The 24,737-nt window shown below is 45.2% G+C and overlaps 1 long non-coding RNA gene across 1 annotated transcript in view; it reads right to left on the bottom strand.

Annotated features, from left to right (window-relative positions):
* The window catches only part of LOC309537384, a 106,831-nt gene extending 83,545 nt beyond the window's left edge, over positions 1-23,286 (bottom strand). The window contains exon 1 of the long non-coding RNA XR_014221855.1: positions 22,761-23,286. This is a non-coding gene — a long non-coding RNA (uncharacterized lncRNA). The remainder of the gene's footprint in view (positions 1-22,760) is intronic.
* Between the last annotated feature and the right edge of the window lie 1,451 nt (positions 23,287-24,737).

Here is a 24,737-nt window from a genome sequence, read left to right as displayed (position 1 = left end):
TTTCCCCCTCTCCTACCCCTCCCCAGTAGATCACCACAAAAATGATATTGTACAGTTGGAAAAGTTTCAGAAAGAGGCAACCCAAATGATCAAAGGGATGGAGTCTGGAAAGGCTGCACTGTTTGGGACTTTAGTTCAAAGTGAAGATGAGTAAGGGACATGGCGGAAGTGTATAAACTTACGCATGGTGTAGAGAAAGTGGGATAGAGAAAAGTTTTCCTTCTCTCATGGACATCCATGCAAATTCACTGACTGAGAAGAAGGCCATCTGTGGCTACTAGTCATGATGCCTCTGTTCTGCTTCCACTACCAGAGGCATTGTGCTTTCGCTGTGAATCTCAGGTGGGTGAGGTGCTGCTGTGCTCACATCCTGCTTGCGGGGTCCCTGTCCACTGTATGAACAGGACGCTGGACTAAATGGGCCACTGGCACAATCCAGCAGGCTCGCCTTATTACATTCTGATGGGTGCCAAGTAGCCTATCTGTCTCTGATACCTCACTTCCCTTGTTGGACTGTAGTCTTCCCAAAAGAAGGAATCATGAATTGTTTTAAGTCTGTGTTGCAGGTACGCCCGTACTTCCGTGCAGCCCATGTGCGTCTTAAGCACAGTCAGGAACTTTATAAATTCCCTGAACTGAGGATTATGTTCAGCTACAGCAAGATAGTTTCCAGAGGGGCAACTGCATCAGTCTATTGCAGAAAATAGGAGACCCACCCGATCAACTACTAAAGGATATTCTGTGGTGATAAAGGATTTATAATAGAATTAATGGGTATTACTTCAAGACACAATCCAAACCACCTTTGTGTTGGGCTGGTGGAAGGGGGCTTGGATTGGGTGGCCCTGCCCCCCACAGCTCTGCCAGCCTCCACCCATGGAGTGATGCCAAAGCCACTCCACCTGGATGAATATTGCATTCCACCCCTCAAAGGTGTGGGCAGAAGAATCACCAGTGGGACCCCCTGGGGTGTTCTGGGGTTGGCGAGGGGTTGAGCTGGCCTAAGTTCTGCTAGATCCTGAGCTGTCCCCACAGCCATCGCTTGCTGGCACTAAGCCTGATCCAGACTTAGTTGCTGTACCAGCTGCAGGCCTGTCCCCACTTTCTGCTCTACAGCTCCATCATTCCCTGCCTCTGCCCTTCTCTGATTTGGGTTGTCCTGCCCAATTGCTGTTTTGAGAGCACCAGGTCTTTGTCATTATACATGGTTGTGTCCAGCATCATAAACTCTGCTGGTGAACTACTGTCACTATCAATTGCAACTTTGCAGATGTTCTATCTCAATTTTGTGGGCCCTTGTTAAGGTTTCTGTCACCTTGAAGATCAGAAGTGACTAAGCCCTCACTCAGGGGCATTTTCCCCCCCTGCCACCCACCCCAAGAGCCACTGATTTTTAAGGCAGTGGCAAAACTATGTATATTTAAGTGCACAGCCCACCCCTGATGGATATACAAATCACCCCTTTCACAGTTGTTCAGTAATTTGGTCAAGTTGGAGGTGGGTGATGCCTCCATAGATCAAATGAAGGGAGACACTGTGTGTGTGTGTGTGTGTGTGTGTGTGCACGCCTTGTGAGTGTGTGCATAAGAGAGCATAGTGTGGCCACACCCACTACCCTGGAGAGTTGGCCAAGGGTGTACATGGTTTTCAGCCCTTGTTAAAGAAGGGAAGGATATATTCATGATGGCATCAGCTTTCATGGGCTAAAGCCCATGACTCAGATCTCACAGGACTCCTTGTTCTCTTTCTCATTATAGCTGTAACTTGGGAAAGTGATTATTCACTTTCTAGAGAGGAAGTTAGAACTTGTCTCCATGTTACTTTTTTCACCCAGTGCAAACTTGGAGCAGCCTCTGCCTGAGGGCTTTTCCACGCCACTATCAGGAATGGGTGAATCTCTCCATTTCCACTTCTCTCATTTTATTGTTTCTTCCACTTCTCTACATTTCCACATCAGTTTGTAATTTATTTCACCAGCCTTGTAGTGCAAATTTCTCCTAATTCATGATACACAAAACACATTTTTGCAAATCAGCTTCCCATAATATAATGCATTTTTGTGTTTTGTTGTCACTAACATGTGCTTTTCCATTCAGTACATATCCTGTAACTTCCTGCTGAAATCCTGTAACTTTTCATACCACAAATGCTTCGTCGCAGAACAACAAATAAAGCAGAATAAACGCACAATGGAATATATCCCATTTGAGGAATGTTTTTGCTAGGGAGAAGTGCCTGGTGCCTTAATCAGTTTTATTTAGGGGGGGGTTATTGGTTTGTTTTTGTTTCTGCTTTTATTTTATTATGTATTTTGTATTCTCATTCTTGTATTTCTCTGTTGTCAACTGCCTTGAGGTTTTCAGATGAAGGGTAGTATACAAATTTTTAAAACAACAACATACACTATTATTGTGTCAAGAACACATTGCAGGATACATCTGCACCAACGTGGAAGAGCCCTAAGAAATAATAAAAGACTACATTGCTTTGTAGTGGCAAAGAAGGGAATGGCGGAAGAATACAGAGTAGAAATTGGAGAGAGGTGGCTGATGCACATGAGTATTTTAGGATGAAGTCATTGGGGTGCATTTGCAAATAATCTAAAACGTTTTGGAATCCACAGCCCAAGGTACCTGAATGTTATATTACACCCATTTCACTCAAGGCTGTTTCCGAAATCACCCAAGAAATGTCATGTTGATGCCTCAGTTTAACTTATAAGTGGGACTGGGACTTGCAACAAAATCTTGCAGCGTGGAGTACTCCTGCTAGTCTTCAAGGAGCCACGTTTTTTTAAAAAACACTGCAGTAATTATTTGGGTCAAGGTAAAGCGAGATGAGGGGACGTTGGTGGTGCTGTGGGTTAAACCATAGAGCCTAGGACTTGCCAATCAGAAGGTTGGTGGTTCGAATCCTCGCAACGGGGTGAGCTCCCGTTGCTTGGTCCCAGCTCCTGCCAACCTAGCAGTTCAAAAGCATGTCAAAGTGCAAGTAGATAAATAGGTACCACTCTGGCAGGAAGGTAAACAGCATTTCCGTGCACTGCTCTGGTTCGCCAGAAGTAGCTTAGTCATGCTGGCCACATGACCCGGAAGCTGTACACCGGCTCCCTCGGCCAATAAAGCGAGATGAGTGCCGCAACCCCAGAGTCGGTCACGACTGGACCTAATGGTTAGGGGTCCCTTTACTTTACCTTTAAAGTGAAATGAGCGCTGCAACCCCAGAGTCGTCCGTGACTGGACCTAATGGTAAGGGTCCCTTTACCTTTACTCTGAGGCAGGGGCTGCTGGCAATGTCCTACACCCCCAAACCAGTTCGAATTTTCATCCCATCTACCAACAGCTGTTTTTGCATTCACTCTGAAGTAAGTAGTAATGTTTATTGTCCTTTGAGAACACCCTGAGACAGACAGGAACGTCTGTTGCAGGAGTCGCAATACTGGAGTGTGTTATGTGCACCCCACCGATCTGGGTCATCTGAAGTTTCTGTCCCTTCACAGCCTCTCCTTTCCCGGCTGCTTCACAACTGCTAAGTTGGAGCTGTTTCTCTTGGCTTGTGACTCAGGACATTTGGCTGGAGTGTAAAAAAAAGGAGGGGGGAGGGAGGGAGTAATGGCCTGACTTGGCCAGAAGCAGCTGTTAGTAATGGCTGGGGACCAGCTACTGAGCAATGGAAAATACCAGGAGCTCCACAAAGACAGGGGGCAAACTGGGAATCTTGGACTCTTGCAGTGGTGCAACTGTGGGTGCTAGGCACAGCGGCACATGTATCATCTCTGGCCACTGTGTTCCATGCTTTGGTAAATTCCAAGCCGGATGACTGCAGCATGATCTGTGTGGGGCTGCCCTCAAAGATACTTCAGTGCAGCAGCCAGATTGCTGGTTGTGGTTCCATAGATAGATAGATAGATTTTAAATTAAATGTTATTCCATCATATATTATTTTAATGTATTTTTAATCTTTGTTGGAAGCCGCCCAGAGTGGCTGGGGAAACCCAGCCAGATGGGCGGAGTACAAATAATAAATTATTTTATTATTATATTGGATTTAAACACAAACAATACAGGTCGGATATCAGATTTGTCAACAAAATTGGAAGAGGAGAGGAGATACCTATTTGGAGAAACATATTTCCCGCATCAGAAGCACCAGGGAGTCCTGGGGGTTAGTTGTATTGGTATAAAAGATAAAGATCCCACCACACCATATTAAAATGTTCTGGATTTTCTAAGCTGGGATTCCATTTAGAATTCATACAACCACTGTCTTAAAACAAAGAAAAAAGAAGACTATATGTGCATCTTACTTGCTTCAGCCTGGCAGCAGCTGGCTACAATTTATTACAGAGACTCTCAGGATATGAATATGATTGATAAATAAACACATTTAGGTGTTTGTTTTGTATAGGGCATTATACAACATCATCAGTACGTCTTGATTCTCCTGTGCTTTCTCCCATTTCTTCTAGGAGCTCAGGACATCTGACCTTTTAAGGAAGGAACAGATAAGTTTAATCTCCACAAGGGTAGCTCATCTCTCCTCCATGATGCCTCTTCACTTTAGACCCATTTCACTCTTTTCTTTCTGGCAGTGGCCATTTCAGCAGCAATGTTTTTAGCTGTTTGGTTTTTTGTTTAAAATTGTGCTTTAAAACTCACTTGCCCGTGGTCATTCAAAAAAGATTCAAGCATTTGCACAGTACCGCTTAAACAATGACAGAAGTTCTATCACAATTTAAAAAGTGGATTTTAAATTTAAAATAACTATGCTGCTAAAATGGTGTGCTTACATGCATTGCTACTGCCCCAATCTCATGCCTAGTGTGGACAGAATGTAGCATGATGCAAAACCTCTACACCTCCCAAAGCATGGAAAGTGAGTTGCAACAAACCATAAGGACAAGCCATTGTAACCATAAGGACCAGGACATTACATTTTCTTGTTTCTTTTTATTAAATGGAAGCTGAGATTGTCAGGAAGCAGAATTCTTTGCTAGGGCTGCCATGCATCTGGGGAATTTCGGGTTTGTCCTGGATCTTCAGCAAGTCAACCAAAAAAGCTCAACAACTTTGAGGGTGTCCAGATTTTTACTTCTTGAAATATGACATTGGCCAACACCATCCTATACTTTTTCTGTCTTTTTGCAGAATCACAGCACATTTACATACAGTCTGGGCTCTGGTTGACCAGTGGAGCCTGGTCCATTTGGGCGAATGGGTCAATGCCCTACCAAGCTCAGTCTGCCCTAGGCTAGCACCCCAGCTGCCTACCTACCTTACCTACGAATTCTTCAGAGGTAGCCCAACCTCCTCAGCATTACCCTTGTAAAACTCATCAGGGCTGAGAATGGGGCAAAATTGACTCTGCCTGTTGTTGGCTGTGTCTCTGCCCATCATTGCCTCTAGCGCCACCTACTGTTAGCCTCCCTGCCTCTCACCCCACCAGTCCCAAGCCACCACTGTGGTTGCTGATGTGTGTTGAATTTCTAGCTAGTATGCCGACACATCTTCCAACTTTACCCAGTCCTGCTGCAGGACTTTCAAATGCTGGCAGTTCTGCAGCAGAAAGCTAGATTCTTCTCTGCATGTGCCTTTCCCCCCCAGAAAAGGGAAGGATTGGTTGCTAAGCTGGCCTCTGCAAGCCACACCCGTCAATGTGCAAGGGTGTTGACTGTATCTATTCAGTTACAAGGAAAAGGGATTCTGCACATGTTCAGAAACACCAGCATTGCTATGATGGCTTTCCAACGTTCCAGGGCTGAACCTTGGAGTTAAAAGTCCAGGCTAAAAGAAAAAGCCTGCCTGCTGTTTGCACAGCCGCACCCGTGTTTTTCTAGACATCTCATTCATGCCAGGGCAGAAAGGTGTGTATTTAGCTTAGGATAAATTCATCAGTCTGAAGGAAGCAAAATAATTCAGTGAATTCCGCCATGCTGTGAGCATGTATGTGTTGGTTACCAGATCTTCTCTCCAGGCCTGCCTGAGGTCTCCCGTCCCCTGTGTGTGTTCTCTGACTAATCTCTTACCCATTCCTGTGGGCAGGCTTCCCCATCAAAGAGAGAGAGAGACAGCCAGCAGATACTAAGAGGAATCCCTCCGCCCAGCCCGGCAGCAGTGTCCCTGGGCAGACGGCACAGGACAAACCTCGCTGCTGGATCCCTGGGCCTTTCTGGAGTGGAAAAAGTTACTCAAGACAGTTCTTTCCGAGGACATAGCTGAGATAGCACCAGAGATGGGGCTGCGGGGAAGAGAAGAGGAGATGTGTGTTTGCATTGCATTGAGAAGCCTAAAAAGAAATGCTGCAATGCGGTGTGCTCCTCTTCGGGACCAGCCCACCTGTGGGGCAAGGGGAGACAGTTGCCTCAGGTGGCAGATCTGGCCTCTGAGGAGCACACTGCCTGCCTGCCTGCCTGCCTGCCTGCCTGCCTGCCTGCCACCTTCTTTTCTGGGGCTGCCCGGGGCCACCCACCACAGCCTGCCTCTTGCTTCCCTCTGGCCTCCTTTTACTCCCCTGTCGCTTTCAGCATGAAGCTGCGGAGGAGGAGGAAGAGGCAGAAGAGGAGGAGGAAGTAGTGGGCCAGCACTTTCTGTTTTGTCTCAAGCGGTAAAACATCCTGGAGCAGCCTTGCTCCTCTCCAGGGTTCCAATCTGCAAGCCAGCCAGCCATTCCCTCCTCTGGGCACCTCCATTCCATTCCCCATGGAGGATGTCATGTGCTTTAAATGTGTGTTGATGTGTTTTAGGTGTATGGTGTAGATCTACCCTTAAAGCGGTATAGCAGTGCTTCAAATGTCTGGTATGGATATGGCCAAACATTTGTGCTTTAGTCTGCAGTTTGGACTCTGAAATGGGATAGTAGGAGATGGAGAGCACAGCTATTTCCAGGGCAGCCCAAGACATTTTTGTTCCTTGAACTGGAGTGGCAAATAGCCCCCTTCCCACCCTCAGTCGAGGTGCAGAGTATCCAAGGCCAGCCAAGTTATTTTGGCACCTGAGGCAGAAAATCCTACAGGTGGTTCTTTTCCTCCCTGGCAGTAAAAATGCAAAGGCTGAATGTTAGAACAAAGTACAAGAATACATTTAAATAAGTAACCCTTTGCTGCCTTTCCATGACACACCAAATCAGCTGCTTCACTCTGCCTAATGACAGTTTCTCATTTTCCCAATCTTAAATTTAATTCTCCACATTTTTGCAGCAATTTTGGATTATTATTTTTTTTAAAAACCCTCAAGAAAATTCACTACCATTTTTGTATGGTTTTCTCCAAATAAACACATTTCTCTATGACGGTTTGCCTAAGACACACATTTTTGCAAAGCTATTCTCCCTAATACAGTGGTACCTCGGGTTAAGAACTTAATTCGTTCTGGAGGTCTGTTCTTAACCTGAAACTGTTCTTAACCTGAAGCACCACTTTAGCTAATAGAGCCTCCTGCTGCCACTGCCGCGCGATTTCTGTTCTCATCCTGAAGCAAAGTTCTTAACCCGAGGTACTATTTCTAGGTTAGCGGAGTCTGTAACCTGAAGGGTATGTAACCTGAGGTACCACTGTATAACACATTTTTTGTATGCTGTTTTCACTAATATATGCTCTCTCTTTTTTTGGCATGCTTTACCCTCATATATACATCTTTTTATATGTTACTTAGCTGGAGAACTGCACCGCAAAATTTAGAGAAGTGCACGTTTTGAAGGACGGTTTGTGTTTCAGTTTGCATATTGTTTCGGAGAATGTGAATTTGGAGGTTTGCCTTGAAAGCAAGTTGAATCAAATTTCTCTGGCACCCCAAGCAGTCATGTGTGGCCTGTGGGTGGAACCTGGCTCATCCAGGGACCTTTGAGCCTCCCTCCTCTGCCTCCTTGTTCTTCCTATATATCAGCACCTGATTGCGCAGAGAGATATGAAGGGAAAGAATCCTTGTTTCGGTTTCTCCATATACGTGCTACCTTACAACAGGTACCTGCCTATTTAAATTTTGGGTGTCATATACACATTGCCAAACCTGAAGACAACCCTCACCCTAAAGAAGCAAAAGATACAGATTTGCATAAAATTTGTTTACCCTGGAGTGCCCGCATGTATGAACATTTAATTTAATGCATCTCACTATAGTGGATAATTATTTGAGTGGGTGAAGTATGTACCAGCTCAGTCTGCTGTCCTGGTGCTAATTGTTGATGGGCAACTTCCAGGCCCCTCTTGCTCTCCCTTTTCAGGGCTCTTTATGTTTAAAGTGGACTTGGGCCGGGTTTAGACCAGATAACACTTCAAAGAGTGAAGGACTGTTCTGTAAAGTAGGACACATGGCCACTCCATTTAAAAGCAGGCCAACAGGGAGCTGAATGGGCCTCCCTTGATCCTACCATCCCCACCCACTTTTTGGGTTTTTTTGGCTTGAAGATTGAAAGAATTGTAGGTATGGATGTGAATGTATTGTTATGGGTTTGTGGGGTGCCTGGACCCCTCTTCTAATTCCTGGACCCTTTCTTTTGATTCGTGGTGCCAGACACTGGATTTTGCATGTTAAAATACAGGTCAAACCAGCTTGCCATGTTCAGGAAATCGCCTGGGAGATCACCCATGAACCAAAGAACAAAGGGAAGGTAATGACCCATTAAGAAAGCCATTAAGAAGGCAAAGTCTGAGCCAGGCGGCCCTTGGGAGGGGCCCCTCCTCCAGCTCTGAGTTAATTAGCAGGACAAAGGCCAGAGTTGGGAGGAGAGCAGGGGTTTAGGATTGCAGTTGGCTGGGATGGGAGCTCAGAGAGGAAAAAGTGGGAGGGTGTTAAAAGTCAGCAAGCTGGAGCAAAGAGTCAGAGAGCCATGGCTGGTTTCTGCTGGCCTACAAGGCTGTGGCTATGGCAGAAACACTCTTGGAGTGCTAATGCTGTTAGCCCCTCAGTCACAGGTTGCATATATGGGTAAATAAACCATATAACATAAAGACACCACAGTCTCCACTGTGTCTCATTTCCAAAAGAAAACACCAACTTAGTAAGCACCTAGTGCCCCTGGAAGCTCACACTGCTCAGAGATTGGGGTGGCATGTAACAGTATTTATTTTGCCAATTTATACATTGCTTCGATTACAACTGTCTGTAAGCACAAGCGAGCTCAACAAATGCAGTAGAGATGAAAATCCATTAAAAGCTAACTATAAAATAAGAAGTGGATTTAAATGCCCATTGAAAGAAAAATAATCAGTAGGTACTAGATGTTTGACAGAGGGAGTGCTTGTCTGCCTACAATACTGAAAGCACAGCTCCTGATGGAATCACCACCTCTCAGCCTAAGCCCACCTCACAGGGCTGTTGTGAAGATAAAATGGGGAGGGGAAACCATGTACACCACCTTAAGCTCCTTGTAGGAAAAAAGTGGCATGCAAATGTAATTAATTAATTAAATAATATGAGCGGCACATCCAAACCATGGGGAACTGCTCACAGTGAGTCCCCCTGAAGAGCTCAGTGATATATGCACACACATAAATACCCAGTTCACCTATAGCCTATGAATCTATGAGTGAATGGCACAGGGGCCTACATCCATCAATGTCTGTATTTATGCTGAATCTGCTTTGAATACATTCAAACTAAGGACTGTTCACTGTAGAGCAGGACACATTTGCAATCGACTTAAATCTGTTTCTTTTTTCAAAGTCCGTTCCTCTGTTTTCTGTGATGGTAACAGCTTTTGGCCCCCCAGTTTGGAACGTTTCATTTCAGTAGCAGCTGCTGTCTTGCTTATCAGAAAAATCTATGGCAAGTTCTAACAAACTACCGTACATGATCTACTTCCCTGAAGGCATGGCACTCCAACTCACTGAGATATCTCTGCTTGTGGAAGTAGAATTTGGGCTTTCACAAACTGAAACACAGTGAGATCTTTCCTCCCACCACTGCTTTTCAAGTCGCTTTCTTACGTCACTGTACGCACCAGAGAGGAGACGGGCATGTCTTCACCTGGTGCCCATTATCTGATTTGTTTTCCTGTGCTGAACTGCAAATTCACTGAAGCTGTCATCTGTGCATATGCAATGGCTGCCTGAAATGTACACACCTCAGCTTAACTGCGGATTTTGTTTTCTAATCGGATGGATGCGGCTCAAGAGAAAGCACATCAAACGGGAGTATTTCTCGAGAAACTACAGGGTACTGATGAATTGTGGTTAATATCATGTATACTCATGTGTAACACCAGTGTTGGGAGCACAATGGAGTAAGTGGTAATGTATACACAGCCTTGGAGTGTGAAATTGTTGTGTCACCATCCACCTTGTGATGTTCAGCTGGGCTTCACCCAACTGGATGGATGATATCCAATCAGGGACACTAATGTGCATGGCTAATTCTGTCTCTTCAACTGGAGTTGAATCTCAGTCCAAGTGTTTAAACCTCAGCTTTTCCTCCTGATTATAAAGTAGTTATGAAGAATGTGTTTTATTCTATTCACCTTCCCTGCCACACAAAGTTCATTATTTATTTGTGTCCTGGCTTTGTACGAGCCAGCAGAACGCCCAATTCAGTGGACGATGAGGCTCAGTGTAGCAATTTATCCCTGAGAACAGAGTCCTAGGTAGCAGCCCATAACTAGATAGCAGCCAAGATGATAATCCAGGTTGCTAAGTGGCCAGAAAAGCAACACCGCCAGGCCAGCTCCTCTTTCTTTGACAGAGGCTTCGACTGCAGGAATCAGCAGGTAAAGTAACATCAGAAAAGCCCACTGGATCAGGCCAATGCCCCAACTAGTCCAGTATCCTGTTCTCACAGTGGCCAACCAGAGGTCTCAAAGGGAAGTGTCACAGTCTGGTTCACAGGCAATCAAAGTCCCAGCAGGGGACATCAGGACCGGGGACAAGATGGCGGGGTGGGAGCAGGAATGGGGGCCCAGAAGCCAGGAGTCAAGAAGCCAAGGGTCCGAGGGTCAGGAAGCAAGGAGGCACGAAGTCAGGGGTCCGAGGACCAAGAAGCAGGGAGTCAAGAAGCCGAGGTTCAAGGATCAGGAAGCAAGAAACCAAACGCAGCAAGGCAGGGAGCATGTTGCTGTGGCAAAGAGCCAAAGGGAAAATGCTGACCTTATATCCCTCCCTGGCTCTTGCCACCAGGTGCTGTGAGTTACCAATCGGCCTCACCTGTGAGGCCGTACCTTGCCTCTTCAGAACAAACATAGGAAGGCCCCAGTCCTGCAAAGTCCTATTGGTCACAGGGCCTGGCTGCTGCACACACACCTGACAGGAAGTCTGCAAGCAGGACCCAAGCACAGCGGCTCTCTCCCCTCTTGTGATGCCCAACAACTGGCATTTGGAGGCATATCGCCTCCAGAATTGGAGGTAGAAGTCGTTGGGACTCTCCGCAGGTCATACCCCTCCTTGGGTGATTTCACTGGTTGCAATGCATTCTTGAACAGTAATAATGCATGTTGCTTGCCTGGTTGAAAAGATGGAGGGAGGGTGTATGTGTACCTCTGACTTTTGCATTAGTGACTTCTATCACATCTGTTACCCCGCCCACTTCATCCTCTGGTCACACCCACCTTTTGTATCTCATCTCATCCACCAGTGGCATGTGGCCCTCAAATGGTTGGCCAGGAGAGAATGTAGCCCTTGAAGAAGACTCCCCAAACCTTAGCTATGCTGTTCTGTTCTGAGTGAAGCCCCATCATACAACTTTAAATAGTCATTGCTTCCCCCAAGGAATCCTGGGAATTGTCACTTGTCCATGGTGCTGAGCATTGTTAGGGGACCTCTGTTCCCTTCACAGAGCTACAGTTCCCTGAAAAGAGAGGTTAGACCACTTTGAGAACTGTAATAACTCTGTGAGGAATAGGGGACCTCCTAACAACACTCAGTACCCTTAACAAACTACAATTCCCAGGATTCTTTGGGGGAAGCCATGACTGCTTAATGTGGTAGACAACACTGAGCTAGACAGGCCAATGGGTCAGACAGTATAAGGCAGCCTGTTGGCAGTGGGTTCAGAACAAAAATATCACACACACACATTCACTGATGTGTAGATTTCATCATTGAAATGGCTTTTAAGAGTCTGTCAATAGCCATTAGTCATGAGAGGTAAGAACTGCAAAATAACTGCAAAATAAATAGATAAATGTTGCAGTGTGGAGCTTTCCTGCTTCTGGTCTCAGGCAGGCAGCCAGCCATAACCACTCCATTCCCTTGCCTATCCCACCTGGCTTTCTGTTCCACTCCTCCAAAGTCAGCACACTCATTCCTTAGTATACTATTCCCAATGTCTTTTTTCCCTAAAGTTTTTTTGTTTTGTTCTTAGTTCTGCAAAGCTTGGGATCCCCCCCCCCCAGGCTTCTGGTATCTGCCTCTTGCATGTGGAATTGGATTGTGCCATTTTGGCTATATAAGGACAGGCAGTCGGACAACTGAGGTTGCTATTAGTATAGACATCAGAGCCATCCATTATTTTAGGTCCCACCCCCTTTTAACAGTTTTCCTTTAAATTTGCAATTGCTTTTTTTTTTAAAAAAAAAATATTACTTCCAAATACTCTTTAGCACTTTCTCTGACGACTTCCAGCATTTTTCCTTGACACAGACAAGGACAGAAGGTCGGGAATGCATCCCCGACATGGAATGAAAGCGGAGGCTGGAATTCTTGGAATAGCAACGTACTGAGTTAACGGTTCTAACTTTCTTCATAGAAACAAAGTCCAGACATTGGTTGCCTGTTCCAAGTCCCAGCTGGCAGCCTGTCTGGGGGCCAGAGGTAGGGGGGGAGGACTCTGGCGTGATCAGAGAAGCTAGTGAAGATTTCCTTCTGAAAAAATCGTATTAGGACAAAACCAGCCTCCTAAATTCCACCACCATGGGAATTCTGGAAACAATTAACCCATTTGTCCCTGGACCACCAAAAGTGCAGAGTGGAAGGAGGGCTCTTGCCTGCTATGTTGTGCTAAAAGGGAGAATTGTATATGTCTATATTGTTTTTGATGGGATTGGTTTATTGTATATTTTAACTATGTGTTCTTTCAGTGCACTGTGTGCTCCTGCTGAGTCAGGGGCCCTACTTCATGGGAGACAGTCCTCCAAGTCTGCTAAGGGATCGTAAGATGGGGGAGCAGCAGGGGCCTTGAGGTTTCCCCATCAACAGAGAGCATCTGGATAATGGACTGAGCAGGTACACACAGCTCACCTGGTCACAAACCTCTCTGCTATGGTGAGATGGATTTGATTTCCATTTAAATCATATTCATTATTTCTACATGTAAATTAGCATATGCCAATTGAATGCAAACCCATGTCCTCTTTCATCCTTTGTGTGTGCAATGTATGCAATACATTTGCTCATCTTTGGTGATCCATAAAAGGTCACCCTACTATCTATCTATAAAACCCTTACAAATGGAACTGAACTATCTAAATTCAGCAAAAAAGGTGGGTCCACAAAATGAAATATCTTGACTACATAGTTCAACCATTGGTCCATCTAGCCAGTATTGCTTACTCTAATCGGCACCAGATCTCCAAGGCCAGCTTTTTCCAAGTCCTGCTCCTGAGATCCTTTTCAGCTGGAGAATGAACCACATTCTCCACAACTGGGCTGTGTCATGGAGATCAGAGCCGCTCAGTTCCTCACCTGCTAACTTCCTGTGTGCTGGGCTGCTGCTCCAAGCACAGGAGCAGTGTTCATTTAAAAGATAGCAACCCTAACTCCCAGTTAGGGATGGGTGAATCTGTCAATTTCTGTTTCTCTCCGTTTCACATTTTCCCAATCTTAAATTCAGTTCTGCACATTTCCATATCGGCTTGTGATTATTTTTTTTAAAAAGTCAGCATGAAAATTCATTCATTTTTGATGAAAAGTTCTCCTAATATACACTTTTTTTGGCAAAGCAATTTCCCCTAATATACTGAGTTTTTGCATGTTATATGCATTTTAATGCACTCTTTGCCCGAATATATGCATTTTGTACACATTACTTGGTCAGAGAACTGCATTGCAAAATTCAGAGAAGTGCAGAATGTGAAACGTGACTGGTTTCAAAAAGTGCAAATTAGATAGACTTGCTTTCAGTTGTGAATTGAACCCAATTTCTCCCCATTCCTACCCCCAGTAGACCAGTCCTTGGTTAAATTCCACTGCTTGCAGCATCCATATCCCTTCCCACACTCTTTTCTATGTATTATGTTGCCAATTTGACTGGCAAATGCACTGTTGGCTTCCTGTCGTGAATTACAGAGTGTAGCTGCTGTTTTTGTAATAATACTGAATGCATGCAACTCATTTGCCTGAGTGGGAATGCTCCAAACATTTAAACAATGCTAACACAGTGTCCTTGGGGCAAGCTAGAATCACCAACAGGATCTGGAGAGGGGATAGAGAAACTCTTTGCCTGGGCGCCAGCCAGTTGAGTTTCCTATGCAAAATATGTCTGGTGCCTAACAGTATTAGGATAAAAATAAATGCCTTCGTCAGATCCGCAGTCCCTCTAGCTCACTGCTATTTGAGCTAACTGAGAGCGACTCTCCAAAATGTATCAGGCAGAGTTTCTTTCCTAGGCCTACAACTTCAGAACTTTAAACTGGACACTCAATCAACTGAATAAGGGAGAAGGTGATCATGACTGGATACACACCATACTTGTAAACCACATTAAAAGTTCCCAAGAATCCTGGGAACTGTAGTTTGTTAAGGACGCTGGGATTTGTAGCAATGTGGTGGGTAAACTACAGTTCCCAGATTTCTTTGGGGGATAATAATTTGCTTTTGATGCACTTTAAATGTATGGTGTAAATGCAGCCCAAATGCAAAGGTGGATCGGCTTCCTGTACTTTTAATAACTCTAGGCAAACGAGGGGGGATTTTGTTTTTCTCACCTCTGGCGGGAGGTGGGTGGTAATTTGCCATGACACAGTGCTGTAGCCATTTGAAAAGTCCCATCATTTGAAAACTCTCCCCCTCCCTGCCATTAGAATGATGATTAGGGTAATAATAATAATAATAATAATAATAATAATAATAATAATAATAATAATAAATTTTATTTATAACCTGCCCTCCCCAGCCGAAGCCGGGCTCAGACCGGTAAGACCATCAGACTGGGTGCTTTGCACAACATTGTTGTACAAATTGGCGGGGGTTGTGGCAGTGGCTCTGGGGCAGCATCAGACAGCATAATGGAAAGGTTGGTCAACAAAGGGAAATGGACACGGCTTGCACAACTGGAATCCAACACAGAGCTAAATGGGGGGGGGATGAGGCCTATCTACTCATGCAACAGGACTTCCCTCCTCTTCTCTTCCTGTGCACCTCCTAAACCCCATTTTGTGAGTTCCTCAACCCTCCAGAGCAAATTTAGGGGGTGCAAGGTAGAAAGGGGGGGGGGAGTCTCTACTGCATATGCAACAACTTAGTTGAATCCTGCTCTATACAAATTGCCATTTTATTTCCTTACACATGTATATCCCACCTTACATGGGCTCCAAGGTGGCATCCAAGTGGCTCTCAGGTGGTTGCCCATCCAGGTATGAACCAGGCCCAGACCTGCTTAGCTTCAGCGCAGTGGTAGCCACATGTGCCTTCAGGCCATACTGAAACTGAAGTCCTTCTGGTGGGCTTCCCAGAGGCATCTGATAGGCCACTCTGAGAACAGGATGCTGGAGTGGATGAGGCTTTGGACATATTCAGCAGGGCTTTTTGTATCTTCTTGTATGAGGGCACATGTCCTCACACTAGGCCTTCTTTTCTTTCTTTCTTTCTTTCTTTCTTTTTTTTGGGAACTGCTGGTTCTTTCTCTCAGTGGCCACTGCAAGGCTGTAGGGTATGTTGACCTCGTAGGAAGCCAGCTGCCAGATCTTTATATAACAACCCTGCACTTTTACTTTCATTCTTCCACCATCTGGATTTGGCCTTTATCTCTTGATAAGAAAAACAAATGGAAATTCTCTCAAGCGATCTGTTGTCCCTCTTGATACTGGCACAGTGAGTTCTTTGGTACCAAATGGAAAAAAAAACACCCCACAAGCGGCCAGCCAGAGCAAGGAAATCTGACCAATCTGGCCTATTAATATCCGGGATGGAAGTTCCTTCCCACTTTGCTGATAAACTCAGGTGTGCAGTTGTGTTAAACAAGAGCTCTCACCTTGTTGCTTTTCCAGGTCTGGGCCAAGATATTTTGAGGTAAAAGATAAGATGCCTCCTCCCATCGCCATTCCACATACAGAAGATGCCTGGTGTGGCTACTGAATCTTACTTAAGCACTAGTGATGGGGTAGTGCCCTCCTCTAGTCCATACCTCGGTGGTAGGGCATTTGGTTTGCATGGAGGCGTCAGGTTCAATTCTACAGTAAATACCTTGTGTAGAAGCACCCTCAGTTCCCCTCTCCTCTGCTACTTCTCAGCTACAAAGAACTTCCCTCCAGCACCACACTAAGCAAAGAAAAAGGGCAGCTGGGGTATTATCATGACTGTTGCCATTTTTGTTTATGGATCCCCCCACTTCATCTGATGATTGCAAGGTGATGTTAAATCCTACATAAGAAAAGAAATACCATGGGCTTCCCATAGGCATCTGGTTGGCCACTGTGAGAACAAGATGCTGGGCTTGATAGGCCATTGGCCTGAACCAGCAAGGCCGTTCTTATGGGCTGTTCTTATGCTCTTGTGATTAAAGGCTATTAGTCAATGAGTCAATTTGTGACTAAAAAGCTACATTACACGACTCCAGTCCAACGTGCAGCTTGACCCAGGAGGAGCGACATTGTATTTAGCATTATCTCTGAAGGGTGCAGGGCAAGCTTTGATACCTCCTTCAGTAACATATCTTCCCAAGCACTTTGTGTGGTCACTTGTGGCTGAGAGTGAGCGGCATGGATCAAAGTCTGCTTGGTCAGCTTCGTGTCTGAGAGGAGGGCCCACACAAATGGAGATTTATGGCTGGATGTGATTTCCCCTCCTCTCCCACCCCAACCTTAACGCACATGCCATGGAAGTGGGTCAAGGGGAGCTTTTGTTCCCAGCAGGAGGGGCTCTCCTTACTTCCCACCCACCCAGCAAGCAAAAATAAAAAGCAGCAACAAAAACTGATTCTTCCACATTGTGACAGGTAAGTACAATGGATCGTGCACAGGCCAGAGCCAGAGGGGAGAAATCAGGCAGAGGAGCATGGCAGGATTTAGCAGAATGTCTTCAGATGATGTCCAGAAAAGCAAATAATACCACACACACAAGCATGGAGTGTTACAAAGTCCCCCATAAAAATCCACACTTTCTGAGACTGTTTCCCCTTCTTTGAGGGAGGCTTGAAGGAGGGTGATAAGGGAGAAGGCATTTTTTGTCTCCCCGTTTGTGGAATGCCCTCCCTGGTGATTTCTTCCTGGCACTTTCTCAGCATCAGGTAAAAACATTCCTCCCTTCCCGCCACTGCCCCAATACATTTGATGGGCTATGATGTCCTTGTCTGCTGTTAGGGCATCATCACAGCTTCCTGCTGATGGCAGCGGTGGGTGAGGTTAATTTTTTAATGACCTGCCTGTCTTTTTGAGTTCACATGCTTATATTGTAATGTATTTCCCCCCTGTGTTTATGTTTTAAATATGCTGTAAGTGGCGTGGATACCCTTTTGTGTAACAGGTGACTAGCAAGTTTAAGAAATAATAATAATAAATAATTCTCCCAGCACTGCTTCCCTGATCAAAAAACTACTTCTCAAAGCTGCTGTTGCTTGCTTATTTGTTATTAAAATAGCTTACCCTTCCTTCCTTTCCATCCTTCAAATGAGACTGTCTGTGTTAAGAGCTCCAAATTATTTCACAATTTAAAATCTTAGCAACAATAAATGTCAGAAAAATATTCTCAGGTCAGCCTCAGGAGCTGATAGCACAAGCTCCCTGGCCTGCTCTCCCTTTCTTGCACATGCCTGGTGCTACGGCATTTGCACCAACATTTCGATAGGCTTTGCTGTTAAGGAAGGTCATGTACCTGTTTTGCTTGTTTTTTAGTTACATTATATTCCAGGAGGATATGACCTTAAGGTTGTAACGGATAGCTCAGTGAAGATGTTGCCCCAGTGCGTGGCAGCTGTGGAAAAGGGCACATTCAATGCTAGGGGTCATTAGGAAAGGAATTGAAAACAAACTTGCTGATTTCACAATTCCATTATACTGTACAAATTTATGGCGCAAGCACCTTGGGAATGTGCTGTACAGTTGTGGTCGCCTCACAAAGGATATGTAGAGTTGGAAAAGAGCAACCAAAATGATCAAGGGAATGGAGTTGACTCCCCTTTGAGGAAAGGTTGCAGCATATGGGGCTCTTCAGTTTGCAGAAAAGGCGAGTAAGAGTTTGTAAAATGATACATGGAATGGAGAAAGTGGATAGAGAAAAGTCCCCGCCCCCCACTTGACCTCGTGGACATCGGCTGATGCTGAGTGTTTGGAGATTCAGTGCAGATTTTTAAAAAAGAACCTCTCTCTTCACACAGCACATAGGAGCTCACTCCCGCAAGTGGCCACCAACTTAGATGGCTTTAAAAGCACTGGACAAGTTCAGAAAAGACAAGGCTAATATTGATGGCTACTACCTAGGATGGCTATGTTCTACCTTCACTGTCAGAGGCAATATGCCCCTGAACACCAGCTGCTGAGAGTCACAGGTGGAGAGAGGACTGTTGTGCTCAGGTGCTGCTTGCGGGCTTCCCAAGAGCATCTAGTTGGCCACTGTGAGAACAGGACTCTGAACCAGATGGGCCACTGGCTTGAGCAAGCAAACTCTTCTATTGTTTTTGGGATAAATGACTACAAGTCATTATGGCAGAGCCAGCTAGTATAGCCAGTGTTCAGGGATGATGGGAGTTGTAGTCCAACAACACCTGGAGGGCCACAGGTTCTCATCCCTACAGTATGTTTATATGTTGCCTCTAGGATCAGAGGCCACATCTCTCTGGATGCCAGTTCCTGGGGAAGAACTGCAAGAGAGGTCTATTGGAGCTCATATCCTGCTTGCAAACTGTCCAGAGTTTGGTCTGGTTCCCTACCATTGGAAACACAATATTGGACTTGGTACGCCTTCGACCTGATCCAGTGGGACTCTTCTTATGCCCAGTTCATCTGGATTTCATGTCGTCCAATCCTACACTTGTCCCATCATGTTCAGTGCCACTTATTCCCTTGCAAGTGTGCTTAGATTGCAACCTAAAATTCCATGCCAAGAAGCAAAAAAGCCAAAGAAAATTCATGTTGATTTAATGATATTCGCATTGCCTTGTATAACTGACAACACCGTCTGCCTGGACAAAGGCTTTAATTCTCCCCTCCTCCCTGCAATGTTTGGAATAAGTTTGCAGCCTATCTGACGGCATTCCGCACACTAATAAGTATGTATAGCAATGCATTAACCTATAACCTCGCACACCAGTGTGCTAGGGAGCAAACATTTCCCTTAAGTGTGCACAGCCTTGAGAAAATAATAGCACAAACTCCAAAATGTCAATATTTAACAGGTCTTTATTGGAACAATCCTTTTGGTTTATAGGGAGGAAACAGATCCGGAAGGAAAATATTTATTTCCTTTTCATTAAACAGACAGGTTATTCATTTAGGAGCTGCTTGGGGGGGGGGCAATTCCTTTCAAAATGATGTGCAGAGAGAAATAAAACAACAGAAACTCAGCTAGCGTGATTATAGATAAATTGACACATGAGAGACACTGAACTGGATCACCAGCATTTTCTTTAGGAAATGCAGCAGGAAAAAGATAAGGCCTTAAGGCCTCCTTGAGTGCTAGACAGGAAGGGGGCAAATGAAGGCTAACAACTGGAGCCCAAAGTACCTTAAAGACCACCTGATTCCTTATGTTCCACCTTGATCACTGAGATCTTCTCATGGAGCACTTTTTGTGGTTCCCCCCACACCTCCACTCTGCCTTAGTCTTTCTAACAACCAGACAGTTGAGGAAGGAGCTCACACCCATTTGCCCCCTGGTGCAGAGCCACTTCCTTAACAACCCATAGTTAGGGGGCCATGACCATGAAGCTGGCCTAGCTGCTTCAACTATTGAATCCCCCATTAGATTTTAGCTTTTGCTGGATCCAGGCATTAGAAGGGACTCAGGCACGCAGCCTAATCCTGCCCCCAAACTCACAACAATACATTCAGTATTCCATCTTGTTTGACCCTAAGAAGGATGCTCGGGGACTTTGGACCTGATTGTTTAAGAACTTCAGAGCCCTGTTGAATCAGACCACTGGTGCCAACAGGCTGTGCTGCCAATTGGCCATGACCATTGACTATGGTGCTGGGGCTGATGAGAGTTGTGGTTCACAACATCTGGAGGGCAGCATGCTAGTTACTCCTGCCCTAGATGCTTGAGTGGAGGAGGTGGCAGGAAGACACGACGTTGGTTCCTCTAGCTAAGCATTGGCTCCATATCAGGGTTGGGAAACCCGCAGTCCCAAGGGCTGCCTGTGGCCCTCGGCCTCATTTCATGCAGCCCTTGGCCTAGTTTCAAAAGTCTGACCACTTCAGAAACTCTACCCATCTTGGAGCTGCCTCTCCCCATTTTGTCCCTAGTTCCACCCACATTTGGGCCCAGCTCCACCTACTCTTGTGTCTGGTTCTGTCCCCTGTGGTGATGCAGGCCCTGAAAGGTCCCCCCCACCCCTGATCTACATATACTGACCTGCAGCTGCTTGCCAGCATTTCAGCCAGGAGTCTTCCTCAGCCCTACCTGGAGACAGAACCTGGGACCTTCTACAGGCAAAGAAACTGCTCTAACTCTAAGGTCCAGCAGCCTACTCCCTCAGCACATGGAAATTCCATTATTCATTATAGCTAGTCACTGTTGAAAGACCTCTACGCTGCAAGAAATCATTATATATCTAGATCTTAATTACAACAAGACGCAAGAGCATTTATCTTTGGTAACTACTCGTTGCAACACAGAGCTGGAAGCTATGTGATCAAGAGACAGAATGGATCAACAATTCCTTAATTACCACGGGATCCTTTAAAAAAAAATGGTTCAACATTTATGACCCCAACGTTGATTTCATTGCTGAAGACATCTGTGTCTCTTCAGTAGGAAATCCAACTGTTTATTTTTGTTTATTAATTAAATTTCTGTACCACCCTTCATCCATGTCGGTTTACAAACATGCAGAAATCGAAGACCCTGGACCAGGGAAACAAAACCAAACAAAGCTCACTCAGAAGGGGAAAATATGCCTCCCTTCTCCCCAGCCAATCAAAAGCCAGGAAAACGCAGGGCCATTTGGTTGCGATAACCATTGATTTGCCATTTATACCAAGTTGTTTACTCTGGTTGAGGCTTTGGAATGGGACCGGTTGTTTGCACACCTGACAACTTTGGGCTGTCGGGCCCATTCATCTGGCGTCATAATTGCCCTGAATCAACTCAGGGCTTTTAAAATGGCTATCACCTAATGCTGATAACCTTCCCAGCTATGTACATAAACGAAGCCTACACACAGCCCTTTCTCAAGCCTATGCATGGAGCTTGCACAAAGGAGGACCACAATCTTGAAATACGGGAAGAACAGGGTTCTTCCACGGTGGCTCTGAGTGATGCTAAAGAAGGCAATCTCGCAGCACGTAGACCTCAGAGTCACAAAGCGTGTTAAATAGCTTAATGGTAGAGTAATTTTTTAAAAATTGTTTATAAAATCCAACTGCCATATGCTTGCATTCTGATGACTGCTGAAATAGATAGATAGCTATTCCATTGAGATATTCAGAACAGTCAGAGCTATTTTAGGGACTAAGAGTATTTCCTCTGTTGAGGACATATTTGGTTGGTCAGGAGGTATCTTTGGGGTAAATGTTTAGTGTTTGTTGGAGAGCACATTGAGTCCCTTTTGCTGCACAGATTGGGGAACTGCTGCACAGACTTTCTTTCTATCATATCTGAAATGGGCTCCCTCACCATTAACAGGACTCCGCCACTGACCTATTCCATGTTATGGGAGGCTTAAACACGGCGCAGGAAGTAAGGCTGGAATGTTATTAGGCTGGTTCACAGATAACATGTCTTAGCTTTATGTGTGAATGCAACCCAGCAGCTTAACTATGGTTTATTACTGTGGTTAAAAGTTGCCTGTTAACTGAGCTGTGAGTAAAGAGCAGCAAAAAATTCAAACTGCTCTCAAGACTGCTCTCGATGGTGCTTGTGACTATTCTGTGACACAGTAAACCAAGGTTTAAGGGATCACCTGCTAGATGCCTCATCTTTAGCTATGGTTTATTAACTATGGTCAGCTTCAATTATAGTTAATGGTATTCATGAATTAGCGTCATTGACAAACCACCGCTCTCTTAAACAAGGGCACCACAGATACAGTAAATGCCTCACCCTGACCCCAGTCCCAGTTCAATTTAGTCTTTGCATGTTAGAATTTGTATTGGGCTACGAGTAGTTTTAACAATGTGCTTGAGCAAGAACTTGCTTGAGAGAAGGGGCACCATCTGAATGCAGCTAAGGTGTTTCAGAGAACTTGAAAGCTTACACAGTATTTTGTGACATTTTGGTTGGCCTAATATTGTTCTAAATGTGGATTTTGGAACTATCCATGAAGTTGTTGAAGAGGGCTTTTCATCCTGGGCTCCATGGTTTTGCTTCTACAGTAGTACCTCAGGTTAAGTACTTAATTCGTTCCGGAGGTCCGTTCTTAAATTGAAACTGTTCTTAACCTGAAGCACCACTTTAGCTAATGGGGCCTCCTACTGCTGCCGTGCTGCCGGAGCACGATTTCTGTACTCATCCTGAAGCAAAGTACTTAACCTGAAGTAATATTTCTGGGTTAGCAGAGTCTGTAACCTGAAGCATATGTAACCTGAAGCATATGTAACCCGAGGTACCACTGTATTTCCTCTTGCTAGACCTGCAGGAAATTGAGGTCACTCCCGCTTCCCTGCTTGTATCTAATGGTGCTCCTCCTCCTCAGGAAGGCAATTGCCTGGCGCCTCCCCAGCGAAGTTCCTGCTAAGGTTGCCTTGGGAGAAAATTCTTTCCCAGCGCATTCCATTCCTTGATTGATCCAGCCCAAGACATATGAGCAACAGGAGAAATACTTTGGGCTTGCACTTTACATGCCTTTGCCTTTGGCTGGTATGAAGCAATTGGGCACCACCGTTGGGGTCAAATGGACCGCAAAGGGGCACTGCCAATCAGCTGGCGGGGGCACGCTCTTCCGTTGTATTTCACATAGAACAGGAATGGGGAGCCTGTGGCCCTCCGGGTGTCGTTAAACTCCAGTTCCCATCAGCCCCAGCCAGCATGGGCAAATTGTCAGGGACCATGGGAATTTGTTTATTCATAAAATTTATATACCGTTTGATTGTAGGGGGGGACGACTCAAAGTGGTTTACAAAAAGGTAAAACAATAAGATTATCACTAAATATTTACAACCACAATTTAAAACATATGGAGAATTAAAACCATAATGCAGTAGACCAAGACTGCCATATTTTCAGAGGTAAAAATACAGACAAAAAAAGTTGAGCTCAAAATTTGCGTTAAAAAATCCCTCCGGATGGGCATGTAGCTCCCCCCCCCCCCCGAGGACATGTCCAGGGTTTCCTGGACGTATGGCAACCCTAGCTAAAAGAAAATAAAACTCATATAAACTTTCCAAACATCTGGGTAGGTTTTTGTCTAAATAATAATGTCTGCAGCAGGGACAGAAAAAATGCAGTGGAGGTACCTGCCTGTCTGATATAAACAGGCAGGGAGTTCCAACGTGTCTGTGCCGCCACACCAAATGATTGGGTTCTTACAGACGTGGTGTGGGCATCATGGGGCACCTGTAAAAGTGGTAGTTCAAAGCCGTTTGGAGAGTCCCAAGTTTCCCCACCCCTGATATGGATGGAAACTTTCAACTGAACTCCATTGAACTTCTGAGCAGTATGGAAAGAGCTATGTCATTGGATTTAAATGGTTTCTTAAAGGATCAGTCCCTCTCCACCCTGTTATCCTGGCAAATATAGTTCTGCAAGTAGGTGAGCAGGCTAGGGACCTCTAATACAGAATTCTGACCCCCCAAAAAGCAAGCGTGTGGTTGACTGCCATTAATCATTGAATAAAACAGAGATGTGGCCCCCAGTTGCCATCAACCAACAGCACTTGGAGGGTCATAGTTTAGCCCCAAATAATGTGTTGCACTTGATGACTTGCAACTGACCAAACTATGCTGCCAGCAACCCCACAGGGCCTGCAAGACAAGTCTCTCAGTAGAGGAAGAAGACACCCACGTGTACACAACTCTCCGTTTGCTTGTTGCCTGCACTGGAATGTCACTCTGAGGATTCCCTCTTAGGTTATTGCTGTTATTATCATTTGTGCAGACGCGACACACACCCTTTGGACAATTACACACTCTCTGACTTCACCAGCGTACCTACCTGTGCACTGTCTCATCACAAAAGGAATGTTGTAGCACCACGGTAGGTGAAGCACCCAGGCCCAGAAGCAGGAATGAGAAACCGCATTGGAATCTCAGAAAACCCCAAGCTCCAAATTTAGAACCCTGGGGCTGATGCCTTCCCCCAGGTTTCCATATCCTACAACATTTCTCTGATGAAAATAGGGACATTAATAATAATAATAATAATAATAATAATAATAATAATAATAATACCCTGCCCATCTGACTGGGTTGCCCCAGCCACACTGGGCAGCTTCCAACAAGTATAAAATCATTATAAAACATTAAAAAAACTGACTTCAGATGGTTCGGGGGTATCAGATAACTCC

This window comes from Podarcis vaucheri (assembly GCF_965113315.1).
Source record: "Podarcis vaucheri genome assembly, chromosome: 7".
Taxonomy (NCBI): domain Eukaryota; kingdom Metazoa; phylum Chordata; class Lepidosauria; order Squamata; family Lacertidae; genus Podarcis; species Podarcis vaucheri.
The sequence above is the reverse complement of the archived record's forward strand: the minus strand, read 5'-3'. Positions and strand labels throughout refer to the sequence as shown.